We start from the raw sequence: 16075 nt of genomic DNA, 5'->3' as shown, positions 1-16075 counted from the left end.
ACCCATACACTAGTGTGTTTATTTTGTGTAAGGTGAGTTGTGGTTATGGTGTGTGTGGTGTGTGTGGTGTGTGGTGTGTGTGTGTGTGTGTGTGTGTGTGTGTGTGTGTGTGTGTGTGTGTGTGTGTTTCCTTGCTATGCCAATGAGAAGACCAGAGGACAACTTGCAGTTGTAGGAGTTGGTTCTCTCCTTTCACCAAGTAGTCCTAGAGATCAAACTCACTTTATCAGGCCCGGTGGCTGCAGTGATTTAAATAAAAATGGCCCCCAATAGGCTCATAGGGAGTGGCACTATTAGGAGGTCTGGCTTTGTTGGAGTAGGTGTGGCCTTGTTGGAGTAGGTGTGGCCTTGTTGGAGGAAGTGTGTGTCACGGGGGTGGAGCGGGCTTTGAGGTTTCAGATGCTCAAGCCAGGTCCCCTCAGTTTCATTCTCTCTTCCTGCTGACAATGGACTAAACTTCTGAAACTGTAAGCCAGCCCCAATTAAATGTTTTCATTTGTAAGAGTTGCTGTGATCATGGTTATCTTCACAGTAATAGAAACCCTAAGACAAAAGTATGTTACTGAAATCACATGGTACCTTATATGTGCTATTATGGAATATACTATAGTAACTATATTAAACCATATAATATTTTGCAACTTATTATAGCATGCTATGCTATAATTATAACACATTGGTATGATACAAGTTAAAGTTCACTAAAGCAGTAACAGGGAGGAGTGAAATTTAACTTTTTCTTTTCTTTCTTAAAACGATTATATGTTTAGTTGAGGTATTTTATTAAGAATTGGCCTTTGGGTTCATTCTAAGGTGTCATTACTTTCTTCACATTTTGTTTGTTTGTGTGGTGTTCTTGTTTGTTTCTTACAGTTAGGTTGGCTCTGAACTAATAATCCTCCTGTGTGAACATCTTTTTGATGAGTTTATTGGCTCCAGGGCCAATCTCTTTAGCTTTTTAAAATTTTCTCATGTTCTGTTGAAGCCAGAAACGAATTTCACTAAAAAGAAAAACTAATAGATACAGTAAACCAAAAGTAACTAAAAAATATTTAAAGCAAACTACTAACAAATAATGATAGTGCAGTATCGGCATAGTGAGAAAGAGGGTGGGGAGAAGGAGGGGTCTTAAAGTGGTTAACTTGGAAAGTTGTTCAAACACCAAATGTCTCCCAAAGAAGCCAGAGTCTCTCTGGCCTATGTCATCAGGGTCAGCTCTTGGTGCACATGGTGAGATGGTGATGAGGTGCTTGTCCCTGGTTGGGATCTGCCATTCCTGTGATCTTGGCATTATAGCCAGCAGCTTCTTTCTCTCCTTTCTCTTTGAGCCCACCTCTGAGGGGACGGAAGAAAATGAAATACAGAGAAAAAAAAGCTAGATGTGTGCAACCATTCCCTCCTGTGGTACCATACTTACATGTGGATGTTGGGAAATATGAGCAGGCCATGTGTGATGGCTGAGGCTCTAGCAGGAGCTAAGGGCTGCTATCTGCCCAAATCAGGAGACAAGCTCTCCTTGGAAGGGACTCAGATAGCAAAGGCTAAGAATGAGCTGTACTGTTCCCTTGGCCTCCTGGTCATCTTTAAGTCAGCATTGTCAGAACATGCTTGTGTATCCAGGAAAATAAAATCCTCTCATGTGTTCAAATTTATTGCCTATGAATAAGTAGCAACAATTATAAACAATATTTAACCCACAGGTACCATGCGTTGGACATTGTGCTGATGTTTTTTGCATACATCGACTTACTTAGTTCTCACAATGACTCATGAAGGGTTGTAGTATTTCCATTATTTAAATGCAGAAGCAAACATAGGTTCAGGAAAGTTAAACTTGCCTTAAAACATAGTTTTAGTAAATAGTGGAAATGGCATCTGGACTATCAATATCTCTGAGATCTGTGTCAATCCACTTGAACCTGCATGAATCAGCATGAAGGTTAGTTTTGTTCTGTGGAGGAAAGGAAGAAAGGTGAACATTAGAACAAACCGAAATGTTAGAAGATTAGTTTAATTATAGTGTTGCCATTTATTTTATTTGTATGTCAACTTAAAAAAAATTAGCTTGGGGCTAGAGAGGTGGCTCAGTGGTTAAGAACACTGGCTGTTCTTCAGAGATCCTGAGTTCAATTCCCAGCAACCACATGGTGGCTCACAACCATCTGTAACGAGATCTGGCGCCCTCTTCTGGCCTTTGTACATAATAAATAAAATAAATCTTAAAAAAAAAAAATTAGCTTCATTCTCCAAGATTTACAGTGTTCTAATTTGTCAAATTTAAGAGACTATGCAACCTCTTAGAACACTCATGAATTGGCCACCTCCGCCACCACCACCACCACCACCACCACCACCACCATCAGCCACTGCAGCTATCATATATTTAGTATCTTCTCCCCTAGCTGGAATTAGTATATCCTTTCCTTAAAGCTTTTAGATTAAGTGGTGTCTGCAGCGTACCGCTCCACAGCTCTCACTAATAATAGTAAATATTTACTGTATGCTTACTACACGCCAAGGGCTTTTAGTGCATTATCTCAATCAATCTTTACAACGACTGCCTGAGACAAATTCTAGTGTCATCTATAATTTATGGTTAGAAACAGAGCACAACACTGCAAATTCCCTTGCTTTTCTCCTACCTACTACCCTGACTGCCAGCTGGCTTCCAGACTCCTAAAGGGCACCCATGAAAACAGCACGAATTGCTTGCCTATAGTGTTCGCTCAAGGAGTCTGAAGCCAGATAGGTTTGGAACTGTCCAGTGTCTAGTGCTGCCGAGAATCTCGGTTGTTCAAGGTATTTCCGGTTTGTTTGCTCTAACTTCCTTTTTTTCCGGGGGGGTGGGGGGAGGCGGGGGAGGCGGTCAGTATCGCCAGGTCCTTTTCAGGAGACAAACTGGAAAAACGGCGAAACCAAGTGACCTGAGAACAAACTGGAACGCACGTAAAAGAATGTAACGGGCACCTGGTTTATTGCAAGGTCCAGCAGTTTTGTTTTGTTTTAACAACCTTGAGTGGCATTGAGCAAAGGATGCTACCAAGGATGCAGAACTTTGGCGTGATAACAGTCTCCCATCACCCCACATAATCTTCTCATTTATTTTTTTTCCAATAGAAAAATGTAATATATTTCATCTAAAACGTATAGACAATACAAACGCATGCTAAACTGTTTGGTGTGTTTCAATGTGTAACTTCGATTCAACTTTAGCTGTTCTTTCCCGGTGCCTTTTCCACCCTTGGCGCCTCTCAGACTACCTGAAGCTTATGTTAGGAGAGACCAAGAGCATCTCAGAGACAGAGACCGAGTTTTACTCCAGCCCCTGCAGCTTGCCTAGCTCCTCTCCCCTCCCCCTTAGCTTGCCACTTGCAATTGGACATTGCCATGGCAACCGGCAGCTGCCAGGCCGGCTGCCTCTACCGCAGCAGGGGTGGGGCTGTGGGGGTGGGGGAGGATAGGAGGAGCCTGAGGAGGAGTCTGCTGCGAGTTCCTGGCTGATTCTGAGCTCACACCATCCTCCGAGAGGGAGGAGGCTCAAGTGATGCCTCTGCTGCTGGTACTCTAGTGGAGCTGGAAAGGGTGGTTCCTATCGCACCATCGCCAACCAGAGAGGGAGGGGAAAAAAAAAAAAATCCCAGCAGTGGCTGCTGATGTTGGCTTCCGAGGCTGCATCCGACGCGGTCACAAGGAAAATGGATTCAGTTTGCATCCCTCCCTCCTTCCAGTATCTTCTCCTGGTCTCAGCATGGTGAGTAGGAGGCCGAGGGGCTACCTTCCTCATCTATCTGGTTATTAAATGACTTGTGTATATATTTGTGGCCTAGACTTAAACAATGACTCGCGTCTCTCAGACTAGGAAGGGGGGGGGGTTGGGGGTGTGGAGACAGAGATGAGGATGGAGAGGGAGCAAGGTTGCTGGGGGAGAGAAGTGAGAGGCATCCTCTTGTGTTTTAGGGGGAAAAAATGATGTTTTGATTTTTTTTTTTTTTTTTATCACAAACTGGCTCCGAATACCAGCTGAACCACCAGATTCCTTTCCTCTCAAGCTTAGCAACAAAATCAGGGGGTGGAAAGGAGCTAGCAAGAGGAGGACTGAGTTGAAAGCAACCGTTTCCTTTGCAGGTCTCACAAACAGGGTTGGGCCTTCCCTCAAAAACACATTTGGTTTCTCAACCTTGTTGGCCTAATTATAAGGTGATTTTTGCTTATTTGCCCCAGTGCTAAGGTAGTCCCAGAATTAGGCATTCTCTGATTCACAGTTTAACATATTCTCGTTGAAAAGCCATTTCTGAGATCCAGAGTTCCTTTTTCAGGATGTATATTTATGTATATGTGAACATGCACATCTACATACATACAAAAATGTATGTGCACATGTTACTTTGCAGGTGTGTAGCATTTATGGAGTGTATTTATATGCACAGCATGTTTGATTTACTATCTTTTTTATGGGTTATTTATGCCTTTGCATTCTTGGAAGTAATGGCATGTTTTAGGAACCATGCTTCTGGTTTGTATTATTATTCATTGGCTTCATTTGGATTAATTTGACATTTATTCTTGTTATTGTCCCTTAGGTTCGTTGTGGCCAATTAGGACAGATGCCTATCGTTTGCTCTGTGTTAGAGAACTAGATGCCAATTTATAGTCTGGCTATTTTTAATTGAGTTTGTGAGCCTATGTTGAGGGCCCCGAATTAACAATAATGGGAAAGGGAGGTGGCTTGGAATATTATTTAGCATATTGCTTCTTCTCAAATAAATGTTGAATCGGCTTTCTTGACATCCTGACCTATCCTTTTCAAATCTGTATGGTGTGTCCCAGCGAGCACAGCTGAGCTGGCAGGTGAGAGGCATTCGCTCTATTTAATTGTGTTGATATTTGTTGCTCATTCCTTCAGTACCCACCACCATTTTACAGCTCTCTCTAATGTTCTGTCCTTGTATGGCTCCTCTAAGTGATTAAGTAGGGAAGTAGCATGGTCTTAAAAACCTAAGTGTTCTCAAGGACCCCAGGCTAGCCATTTCCGAATTAGCCTGCTCATACAATGAAATGGATGAGAGCAGGCAGGAAAATGTGGCTTGTAACTGAAATGGGGGCAATTGTAGTTTATAAATGCTTACTGGTATCTGCTTGACCTTTTACTATGCTAAGGATTTAAGGCAGCTCAGGAGACTAAAGATGCCTGAGACTGGAACATACAGGGCTCCATTACCACCTAGGATAATGGATTTCATTGAACTAAAGCCAGAAAAATCCTTTCAGGTAAAAATGTATTAGTAATATTACATGCATCAAATACATGTATTGTATCTACCAACCTTCCCCCCATCACTGCCATTGAGAATGTATCTTACAATGCAAAATAATAGATTATTTTCATCTTAATCTTTCATTTTATTTTGCACACTTACCTCTAATTTATAATTTTTATGTCATTGGGACTTTAGTTTTATTTTCCTGAGAATTTCTTTATTTGGTTTATAAGTGGGAAAGATGCTAGTGACTCAATTTTATATGCTCATGTATTATGTGTATTCACAAGTCTAAACTCTTGCTACCATGTGTCTAATTATAAGAACTATATAAAGTAGGTCAAGGAAGGAGGTACTGGGCTTGTATGTCATTGCAAAAAAAATTATAGCACATTTTACAGGGTATTATTAAAGAGAAATTTTGAGTTCCTAAAATAAAATTTCAAATATCTACAGTAAACTTATAAAAGTTAAAACATGTAATAGCTGGACCTGTTTCATTAATGGAAAGCAGGTATCCTGGCGCTTTTGGTTTATTTCATTTCTACTGAATTTGGATGTGGTTTATGGATAAAGTTGGTACAGTTTTAACAGAAGTACATCACTGTAGGTTATGGCTTGGAAAACTCACTGTTGGTAGACTCAGTTATAGGGCCAGACCCTGTCTCTCTGTAGAAGGGCAAATGGACTAGAATTACTTAATCTGGAGGAGAAGAAATTGAGACATGGCCTTCAATTGTTTCATATAAGCTTCTGCTTTTATGTACGACGTTGACAATTGCTGTATTTTGGAATCTAGAATATAATCAGTGGGCTTCAACTTCACAGAAAGTTCTTCACAATAAGTGTGGATAGCCATGTGTGCTCTTCAGTCATCAAGGCTACCAGCTTATGGTCTAGATATGCACTTCTCTGGGATGGACTAGACTTCTTCCTAAAAGAATGCCTAGCTTACTCGAGTAAATTGTCATTTGAATAATTCAGATTAGCTGTTTGACATTGGATACTTTGACATTTGTGGCTGTAGACTCCATTTTGTAATGTGTTTCTAATTGCCAAATCTGGATACTTTAAAAGAAAGTGATTGGTCGTCTATTTGGAAATTTTTTTATGTGGTTTTAACAGGATGCAGGGATTCGCCTGTGTCTTTGCTTACCAGCAACTTCACGGAGAGTAATGCCAAATGATTTTATTAAATTGATTCTTCACTGTATTGCTGATTTTGAAGACTGTATATTTCTTAGTGGGGTCTAAATACAAAATAATTAAAGACTATCAAGTTGGTATTAGAAAAAAAATTGTATGAACACTATGTCCAGTTTATTGTTTCAAGGTGTGTTTAAAGGGAGTATGTAAAAGTTAATTGACTTTTGCTCAAAAAGTATCTTGAAATTACCACTCTTGTTGAAATATTAGTTAAATATTTTTATTGTCATGTAAGCCTTTATTAAAACTTGATATAAAACTGAAATACACATTTAGTTTACTGCTTTATCAGGTGATGCATCCAGTCTCTTCTAATGACCTCAGAACATTCTGTAATTTTGATTTCACACTGTGAGTCTCCTTCTGGGTGGCTGAAAGTTCATATTTGGATAGTAAAAACTGCTTCTCGTTTTCATTAATTCATAAAAAGTTTAATGTTCTTTATTTTCTCAAAATAAGAGCCTAAAATAAAATCAAATTTATCTTGGAGGTTTTGGTATTAGTTAGCGCTGAAATAAATAAATAGATTTATACTTGGTTTTCATTCAGAGAGATCAGTTACTCCCCCATTTACATATGCCTTTATTTTTCCATTAATTAAAACATTTTTTTCAAACAGAGTGAATTAATCAATTTACTAACAACTATTTGTAGAGCTCTTATCTGATTAGCAGAATTTGCATATACTAGCAACATAGAATTTCCTTGGAGGATATAAGATATACACACGTGAAGCAGTTAATGATGAAACAGTACAGTTACTATTCAAATTACCAATACATCTTAAGTGTGTATAAACTTTTATACTTCACAAAGTCACTTTAATTTTAAATGTCAATAGTTTATTGTGTCGGCAAAGGTTCTTTTTGTTGTCCTTTTGATTGTTTTTAATAAATGAAAATGATTCAGGGAAGCTAAACTTGCCCAAGTTTGTGTTAGGGAAATTATCAAACAGGGGTTACATGCCAAATCTTATGAGCCAGAATCTTTCAGGTTACAAAATTTAATAAATTAACTTGAAGATTTGACTTATAATATTAAATACTCTAAATCTGCACTGTGTGGTTCATTTTATTTGGATTTAGATTTGATTATTCCAGGCACTCTAATTTGCTTTTGATGATACTGGTTCTACAAACAGGTTGAGTGTATATAGGGAATTTTCTGAAAGAACAAAAGATGCCACTAATATATTTTGGAGAAAAATCTGAGCTTCTTGATAAGTCACAGAAACACAGAGACATTTGCCAAGAGGAAGTCAGACTTTCACTAGACTAATATGCATTTACTTTATGACAAAGTGTTGTTTTGGTTTCTAACGACATAGAGATTGGGAAGTAGCATTGTTTTCCTTGCGCTTGGGACCAAATTAAGATTCCCATGGGTCCTGGATCTTAAGAGCAATTGTGCCATTTTGCCTATGTTTCTTTCTACCTACTTGTTCTTAAAACAAAAAATGGTAATCTATTATAAAAATAAGTGATCCTAAGTTTGATAACTCTGGCATTTTCTTAGACAAACACTTTTATACATTTCAAAAATATCCAATGTCCAAAATTCACCTTAAAATATTTTGTAAACATAAGTATATATGAATATATGTGTACATACATCTATGCATTTTTTTTGTGAGATGGGTTCTTGCTACATACTGCATGTTCACATAGAACTTGCTATACAATCCAGGCTAGCTTTGAAATTGCTACCCTGAATGGAGGGCTGAATGCAGGTAATGGGGAAGAGTAATGAACAAGGATACAAAGCTAGATGTTTCCCAACTCTGTCATGGGTATTTTGTTTTTGATGATAGGTGAGTGCATAAAGCATATTTGATCCCGAAAGTATAAAATTTAATGTAAATTTCCACAGCTGGTGTTCCAAAGGCCTATTTTAACTGCATAGAAGTTTATTGAGCTATATAGATTTCCAGTCTCATTAACTGTGGTGTGTGATATTTTTATTTGTAAGATTTTTTTTAACAAAGTTTATAATTTTTTTTAAAGTAAGAAATTACTATCATCCTGGCTCAGTAACCTGGGTTTTAGAATTATAGAAATCTGCCACGTGGCTGACTTTTCTATTGTTATTGTTGTTGTTATTATTACTAATAATATGACATGCATTTTATGTGACTGTTGTAATTCAGCTGTAGCCAAGTAGCAAATGGTGCTTCTTAAACTACCATTCCTCTTTGGGAAAAGTACCCTTTGTAATGAATTATCTGTAATAAAGCTGAGATCATTGCAATGAAGATATTCTATTTAAGACACATTTTACTAATACAATTAATTTTGTCTTTCAGTGACTGTGTTCACTTTAAAATTATATATCCTTGTTGTGGATGGGGGAAATACAGGAACATATAAAAGGAAAATGAAAAAAATCTGTAATCTTACTGTTAAGAAATAATTACTTTTAATATATGAGGATATTTACTTTCCATTTTTTCCAATATGTATATAGACACACATTCAGACGTACAATTTCACAAGTGAACCATACTCTAAGCATTGTTTTATGTTTCTGTTACTTTATATATGGTGGCCATCTTTTCATGTCACTAAGTCTCTGTTAAATTTTCTATTTCTGCACTTTTTGATAATTGAAATCTGCCCCCCTCTCCCCCGCCACTTAGGAGTCATTACGCTTTGCTTTGAAATACTTCTTGTATAGGTAGGTCCTGCTTGATTTACAGCAGCTGTGAGGCAAGCATTATTCTAGGAAATACTAGCTCTATATCCTACCTGCCACTGGATCTTACAGTGGTGTTAAATTAACCTTGGTCATCTCTTGTCTTTTGCTAATGAATGAATGTTAAACCCAAGTCAGCGAAATAAATCCCTGCCTGAATCACTAGGAGATTCACAAAGTACAGGCAACAGCACCAACTGAAGAACAAAATATAGAAGAAATCTCTTTCAGAGTTAATTTCTTCAGTGTAATAGTGCTACATACCTTAGCTTTAACCTCTGTGGCCAGTTCAAATGTTCTTTGGAAATAGATTCAAACATCCATCAGTTGTCACAAAGTTTCCAAACTAAACCAAGTCTCATAGTCATCATTTGGTTTTCACTGTGCTCGTGAAGTGTATCTAAGTTTTCCAATGAGAGCTTGGTCATCTGATTGCCATCTTCACCCCAAAAAAAAAAAAAAAAAAAAAAAAAAAGAGTGATTGAATCTTCCTACACTCAGAATTGAAATGTCAATGGTCATTCCTCCCCCTATACTTTGAGTCCTAATTGTATGTAGAACTGTTTGGACTTTTCCTGGGTATACCCTGGGTTGGTCTCTACACACTGCTTCCTTTATAGTATAGAAAAACCATTATAATTTTAGAAACAGTTGCTTTCCATTCATGAGAGTATAAGCTTTCTGAGGGCAAAGGATTAAAATGTCATGTTTCCTGTTTAATAATGTACTCTCTATCACTTATGTGCTCAGTAATGACTGGTAGATTAGACTAAGAAGCTGACAGACCAGTGGACTGACAGACTGGAGAGTGTCCTGAAAGGTCTTAGGCCTCTTATTTTAGAAGAAATTTCTCCTATGAAATCTTCAGAGCCTCATCTTGTTAATGTGACCTCTAGTGTTTGGAATGCTGCCCAGTGGAAAGCATTTGCTCAGCATGCGATAGGCCCTGGATTCATTCTCCAGTATTGCAAATAAATAATCTGTAAAAACAGAATAGGTTGCGTTCATATGAGTAATAGTCTCAGGTTTCTGTTAAGACTTTGAAAGAGAAAATCAAACTTGTTAAATCTACAAAGCAGAACATTTAGAAATCCACCATGAAAGTGATGTGACATAACAAAGCCACCACATGTGATGTGACATAACAAAGCCTGTGAATACTTCGGTGGCTCCTTTTAGTTCCCTTTGAAAACTGAATATTAAGTTGAACATGACAGCATTAAGGCTATGCCTTTCAAATTGCTATAATTGATTAAAATAAGCTAGTAATTTAATTATTATTAGCAGCATCTACTGGTGTGATACACATTCACATTTCTTCAACTACTCTAGAAAGCCACTCAACTAAATTCACTAATTACAAACAAATTATTCTTTCATATCTATATTCAAAGAGCAAGTCAAGACAGAAATGTATGTTACAACATACATCTATAAAAGCAGCATGTGAAGTGAAATATAATGAGAGTGACCTGGAAGATATGGCTATAGTTGGCCGACATGGAGACAGCCCATCCAGCCATTGGAACCACCCATCTATACTGGTGGAAACCTGTCAGTACAGCAAACCTTAAGGAAAAAGGTAGGGTCCTTTTTGCTTTTTTCAACATTTAAGGGTCACGATGTTTACTGTCATCTTTCTAATTCTGGAATTGAATTATAGTTAAAATATAAACCAAAAAAAATGAAATCGAACGAAGTTTAGCTGACACTATCTGGTCCGAAAACAACTCATTGCTATTATTTTCAAGAACAAAATTTTACTGAGAGTATTATGTCTAATGAAGCCTGTAAGCATGTGCTTAAGGGAAAAAAGGTGATATTTTCATCCTGCCTTCTGCTTCAAACTGGAAATATTCCCCTGGAAACTACTTCTCAGCATAACCACATTACAAATGTAAACCCAGCAAATGTTTCTCACCCACGATCCTTATCCAGTTTTCCTGTGCAGAGTTTCATAGAGAGAAACACCTTCAAAAAAAATGGAATTCTTATTCTGTCGTCATCACTGATCCATACTCATGGCCATAAAATTAGTGTTAAGGTCAAAGATAACCAATTTGAACATATTATCCAAGACAGAAGAGTGCCAGAATTTTAATGTTAGAATACTGATGTAAACATTTAAACTTTAAAAATGAGTGTGACTCTGCAAAACCTAGGCTATGATGTCATTCTACCAGTGAGTCCTTTCAAAACAAACCAATCAACAATTGTGTGTGTGTGTGTGTGTGTGTGTGTGTGTGTGTGTGTGTGTGTGTGTGAGAGAGAGAGAGAGAGAGAGAGAGAGAGAGAGAGAGAGAGAGAGAGAGAGAGAGAGAGAGAGTCAGGGTGTGTTTGAGCCTGGATTTTAAACATGGAGTTAGCAAAGCTCTCCCCCTGATTAATTTTCCATAGAAGGAATGATTGCCTCCTGCTGTCTTCTTAGCTAGATGGTCTGCATTTTACATCTACATGCAATGCTGCACTCAGAAAGGAGAAGAAGGAGAGCATCACCATGCAGCAGAGGATATAGATCCTTTACGACCTTCATGTTTTTATCCTGTCTAGGTTTGAAAGGGCTCATTGTCCAAAGTCATATTAGATACACACCTGGTTTGCTCTAAGGTGCGTATATTGTTGAGTACACATACACTATTCCCTTTTTCTGGATAGTGGCATATACTTTTCTGTTTTTCTATTTATAGAGTAGGACACCAAGCCTAGATGACTTAGCCAAAGACCCTGAAAGGTAGTGAGGAGGTAAGGTGTGTGTGTCTCCAGTCAACCACTGGTCTTCTGCTTCTTAAACTTTCACTCCTATCTGTACAGTTTGAAACCTCGGCTATCTCGATTTATTTTGTATAATCCTCTTGCTTTGGAACAGTCTTTGACTATATAGCCAGCTGTAATCTAAGTGGAATTGATCCACCCTTGGTCCACGTGGTACCACTGCAAACCACATCCTCAATGTGCTTAGATGTCCTGTGACTATAGAAAGGACATTTTGATGTCACTGGTGAGAGCAGAGAGTGCATTGTTGAGGAGATGGGCTTCTTACAAAGATGACCTCTCTCTCCCCGGCTCTCTCTCAATATTGTTTCAGACTTGTTTTAGTATTGACTCAACTTCTCTCTCTGGAAGAAGAAAGAGATCCGCATTTTAGAAAACTCTGGATAATTCAAGTAAATCACTTCACTGCAATAGCAGGTGAGGATAGCTATGGCCCTCTTATTAATAAACATAGCGGGCATGCTCTAACTATAATAAATACTAACAGGAAAAGTATTTCTTTCCCATAAGTTACTCGAATTGGAGAAAAAGCCTTAAATTTGTTCAGTATTTGCTTCTTTTTGACTTTATGCAGAATGTTTGTTTTCATTTTTTTAAACTTATTTGCAATATATACTAATCAGGTCTACAGGTCTACAGGGCAAATTAATTGTGACCTATAACAATAGCAATTCAGTTGAGCTATCTAAATATCATGTAGTACAAAAATGAAAATGCTTCATGATATTTAGGAAAACACGTAAAACATAACTTTTAAGCTTAAAATCTAATTTAAAAAATCAAAAGGTAGAATTTAATCCCAATTTTGTGAAGGAGAAATTACACACACACACACCACATTAAAACCCAAATAATATAAATAAAAATGTTAACAGGAATTAACTGTTGTGATAAGGTAATAAGAATTTTTTCACTTGTGTTTTCTATGGTTTTTAAATATTATAAAGGAAAGATTCTATCACTAAAGTGTATAAAGTTTGTAAGAAATTGGCTGTATAGAGCAACTTTTCAGGAATTGTGGAAGATGAACATTTCCACTCTTCCTAGATCACAGGTTTCCAACCTGGTCCCCAAAGAAAGCCACGGTGTCCTAATGAGCCATAGAGAACAGAAGGCGGGATCCAGATCCCCATAGTGTCACCCACATGGTGTCATCTTACAGTTTTGAGGAAAAAGATCCTATCTCCAACAAAGTTTCAATCCCAGTGATATTCCATGTGTCAAAATATTAAACTTCTTCAGAACTGAAGCTCTGATTTTTGTTCAGCTTTCAGTCTCTTTTTTATTAGTGTCAGGGTCATGATTTTTTGTTGGCAGTAGTTATTAGAACCCTGGGAATAAAAATCTTAGTGTAACTCAGTAAGGCTGTGAAAACCCAATTTTATGGGTTTTTAAAAACATGTATTTTCATTATGTGCATGCCTCTCTCTCTCTCTCTCTCTCTCTCTCTCTCTCTCTCTCTCTCTCTCTCTCTCTCTCTCTCTGTGTGTGTGTGTGTGTGTGTGTGTATGTGTGTGTGTGTGTGTGTGTGTGTGTGTATGTGTGTGCATTCAAATCATTTGTGCATTTAACATGTTTTTAATCTGGGAAACTAGAAATGGACTGCTGGTACAGGGTGAGGGGAAACATTTTGGAAGGGGGAATAGTAGAATGTAGGTGAAACCAAAGTAGAGATGGGGTGTGCTGAGGGCAGCAGGCTCAAATACGTAGCAGAGAGAGGAAGATGGAGAAATGAGCCAGGGAAAGGCTCAGCAAAAACGAAGTGTGCATGAAGAGATTACTTGGAAGCCTGAGATCTTGCAATCTGAGGAAAATATTTAAGACGATTTGGTAGAACAGAACGTGACCTGAAAGAACAGGGAGAGAATACTAGTTAAGTGGGTATGGGAGAGGGGGAGGGCTGACGAAAGGGGTAAGGGATGGGTATCCAAAACTAAGGATGTATGAAGAAGCCATATAAGGCTTTACTAGTTCTTAAGCTAATTACAAAAATCATACAGGAGTTTGAACAGAAGTATCACACATCGGTGAACCATGCTGCTCCCAAAAGACATGAGTTGATTAAATGAAAATCTCAGCAACAGTCATGGGTTACCTCCCTAGGAGTCATTGGCCGGGGAGGCCACAGAGGCATCCAAAATAATGCAGGCTATTGTCATTGCTCTAGGTTGTGCCCCACGGTTTGATGGTAAGACCTTGCAGCCAGAGACCACATATTTTGTTTGCAAGACACAGAGAAATCAACCTTTAGCTGACCAGGAACCCATTTCGTTTGTTCAGACTTTATAGTGCTGGAAGGTACCATGCAGGCAGAAGTAGGAGAAAAAACATCAGTACTCTTATCCATCAGCTCCATCCCACATGCTATAATTTCCACCTTCCAGGCAGGAGGTACTCACTGCTGCAACTGTAGCAAGACTTTATGGGCTCAACCCACCACTTTTTTTTCTAATTGGATTTAAGGTTTCTTCCACGGGAGTGAATTCATGCCTGGTACTATAAATATTGTCAAAAAACATGGCTAGGTAAGCCATATGCCCTAAGGAAGAACCTATTGGTATTGGTTTTCTAGACAGGCACGTTTTCAAACTAAATATCGGTGTTTATATCCATGGACTTGGGCTGTTCCTAATGTGGGCCAGAGAAGCTTACAGACAGGGGTAAATGCAGGGATGCAGCACTGTGTAAAGCATGGTGAAGAAGTGGTTGGGAGTTTCCAGCGCTAGCAGGAACATCTCTACCAACCCACCACCACACAACTCATACACAAGCAGGGGCAGGAAGAATGCAAGCTTGCTGTGATAGAATCAGCATCTTTTTACTCTGCACTGGCCTAGTAAACCTGTTCAGTTATGAACAAGGCATGTATTTGAACACTTTCAACTCACAGAATTTAAAAATATTCTTTCAACTAATTTCAAATGGGTGTTCTCTAGACCTCCGCTCCTGGTTTATAACACATACAGAAATGGAATCTAAAAATGATCCTAGCACCTAGCAATGCATTCTCAGCTAGGTGCACTTGTTGGGGAGTAAGGAATGAATGGGGAACCTACAAGGATGATTCAGTCTCCAGCATCCAAGTACAACAAGCAGAAAGCATTTAGGCACCAAAATGAAGAGACCTGGATGCCTTTATCAGAACACGGGCACATCTGCAAATTAGTCATGGAGAATGAAAACATAACACAAGGAAGCGTGCTGAGGAGCAACCAACCACCAAGGCCTGTGAATAAAGGCAACATGAATTTGTGAAGGTTCTGTTTACTGGCCTACATGGGGAGAGGGATTGTAAACTATCTTGCCTTAACATTAACATAGGATGGGACAGCTACCCAGAATCAAGTCACAAATGGCCATTTTTCAGGAAACCAATGCAGAATGTGGCGTTTAAAACAAAGCAGAATGACACCATACAAACAGAGCTCTTGGCAGCCTCAGTGGCTTTCCATGTTCTGAATCTCAGTATATGTAAAACACTGTCACATGACTGTGCTGGGAAACACTCTATAAGATTGAGTTAAGCTTGACTCTCACACCCCGCAAGGGAAACTATGGGATGGCTCTCTCTAAAGTTACTTCCCATTTGAACCCTGACTTGAATATGAATCTAGTGAGAACACATGAACAGTAAATATCAGAAAGTACATTGAATACATCGATTCCAGTCACAGCCAAGGGACTCTTTCATTATTATTTGTTTTCTTCATTTAACACAGAAAGCATGACCCAGAAAGTGAGAGAAAATGGAAACCCAGAGGGGAAAAGGTCACTGAGTATTTAATAAGAATATTGATCCTGACTCTTGCTCTACCTTACTGATTTTTCTTCTTTGAGTTATAATTGTCAGCTCCCCAACCTCAGTTTTAAATAATATGTACCTCTTTTTCTATCTTTCTCTAAATATACATGAAGCAGAAGTCTGTAAAACCAAATTAAATTTCTTAAACTCATTTCTGCTTAAACTAAAAAGTAAATGTTGAGTTAGAGTATGTACACGCTTCTTCGCTTCTTCTAATTGTAAAGGTGTGTTTGTAGCTTTATAACTGTCCAGCACAATTTCTGACTGTCCTTTGTCTTAAATAGATCATTCTCATGATAATCAAATAGTACTAGATTTTTATATTTCAAAATGTGTGTATGTGTGT

At 38.3% G+C, this 16075-nt stretch overlaps 1 protein-coding gene across 2 annotated transcripts in view; it reads left to right on the top strand.

Moving 5' to 3' along the window:
- Positions 1 to 3462: 3462 nt before the first annotated feature.
- Jakmip2 (janus kinase and microtubule interacting protein 2) overlaps positions 3463 to 16075 on the top strand; it is a 152563-nt gene continuing 139950 nt past the window's right edge. For both annotated transcript variants that reach the window (XM_059245894.1, XM_059245893.1), the window contains exon 1: positions 3463 to 3751. The gene's annotated coding sequence lies outside the window, so the exon portion shown is untranslated. The remainder of the gene's footprint in view (positions 3752 to 16075) is intronic.

The sequence above is a fragment of the Peromyscus eremicus genome, chromosome 19 (genome assembly GCF_949786415.1).
Source record: "Peromyscus eremicus chromosome 19, PerEre_H2_v1, whole genome shotgun sequence".
Lineage (NCBI taxonomy): Eukaryota > Metazoa > Chordata > Mammalia > Rodentia > Cricetidae > Peromyscus > Peromyscus eremicus.
Note: the sequence above shows the minus strand (reverse complement) of the source record. Positions and strands in the feature narration are given on the sequence as shown.